General features: G+C 42.3%; 1 pseudogene; it reads right to left on the bottom strand.

The window, feature by feature from the left end:
* Positions 1-311: 311 nt before the first annotated feature.
* On the bottom strand, positions 312-410 carry LOC145561161 (small nucleolar RNA R71; annotated as a pseudogene).
* Between the last annotated feature and the right edge of the window lie 1217 nt (positions 411-1627).

Genomic DNA, 1627 nt, shown 5'->3' with positions numbered 1-1627 from the left:
ACAACACCGGCAAATGATTTCGAAATTCGGCCGGCCATGATCACCTTAATTGAGAGGAGGCAATATAGTGGGGCTAAGAATAAGAGCCCGTTGAACCATCTTAAAGAATTTGAGAAATATTGCAACACCATCAAAGTCAACGGAGTTTCTCAAGAGTTCATCCGCCTCAAGTTGTTTCCCTTCTCTCTCATAGGAAGATCCTTAGAGTGGCTAGATAAAGAGGTGAAGCCCAATTCTTTGAGAACATGGGATGATGTTACAAAGGCCTTCTTGTCCCGCTTCTACCCTCAAAAGAAGACGGCGGAGGCAAGAGCCTTGATTCAAGGGTTCAAGCAAAGGCCAAATGAAAGCCTTTACGAAGCATGGGAGAGATACAAAGAGTATCAAAGGGAGTGCCCTCACCACGGAATCCCAACATACCAAGTGGTCCAAATCTTCTATGGCGGTTTAAGTCCCCAAGGCAAGTCATGCCTTGATGGCGGGGCCGGGGGTCCTATCATGAACAAGACCGAAGAAGAAGTGGTGGACATTATTGAGGACGTGGTGACGTACTATAGAGATTGGCAAGATGGGGAGAGGGACTCTTCAAGCAAGCAATCTTCATTGTACTCGGTGGACCATCTCAATGCGATCAACAACCTTTCCTCCGAAATGACAAACTTGGGAAAGGAGGTGACCGCAATCAAAGCCAAGTTGGAGAGCGCTTCCTCTTCTTCTCAAGCTTTGAATCTTCCCTCCCAATTTAAGGGGAGAGGTACTCTTTCTAACTCTCAACCCCCTCCCTCTTCACATAATATGCCTATGGGTTGTTTGTTTTGTGATGCATGTGGATCATATGATCATGACTCTAGTAATTGTCCTAATGAATGTGTTGATGAGTTTGATAACAATGAGAGTGAGCATGTGAATTATGTGTCAAATAATAATGTTCAAAGGTTTGATAACCAAAGAGGTCAATGGAATAGGAATTACCAAAACCAAGGCAATTTTGACAACTATAACCAAGGTGGTGGTTATAGAAACCAAGGGAACCAAGGTTCTCGTGGTAGCTATAATAACCAAGGTTATAGTGGCCAAAATCAAAGCCAAAATTATGGGAATCAAAACCAAGGTTATGGAAATCATAACCAAGGTAGTGGTAATCATAATCAAGGTGGTGGTAACCATAATCAAGGTTATGGTCAAAATTAAAATAGGGGTACATGGAATAATCAAGGGAGGGGTAATTTTCAAAATAATTCTCAAAGAGGACCCCCACCCGGATTTGTTCCAAGGACTCAAGGTGAAAATTCCTATTCACAACCTTCTTCACCTAGGATCAATTTGGAAGAAATAATTGAGAATCAAACCAAGTTGTTGAACACATACATGGCCGTTAGTGATAAAAAGTTCAATATAATGATGACCCACAATAAAATGCTTGAAAACCAAATTTCTCAACTTGCTAATGCTTTGAAAGATCGTGCAAGCCCTTCTTCTTTACCTTCCCAAGGTCTTGATCCCAAGAAACCCGTGAATGCTATTGTTACAAGGAGTGGTAAGGTTCTTCAGGAGAGATTGCCTAGGAAGGGTGAAGATAAGGAGATTCCTAAGGAAGCCTTGGTTGAGAATGACGGGGATAGGGCAT

This window comes from Chenopodium album, chromosome 9 (assembly GCF_948465745.1).
Source record: "Chenopodium album chromosome 9, dcCheAlbu1.1, whole genome shotgun sequence".
Classification (NCBI taxonomy): Eukaryota; Viridiplantae; Streptophyta; class Magnoliopsida; order Caryophyllales; family Amaranthaceae; genus Chenopodium; species Chenopodium album.
The sequence above is the reverse complement of the archived record's forward strand: the minus strand, read 5'-3'. Positions and strand labels throughout refer to the sequence as shown.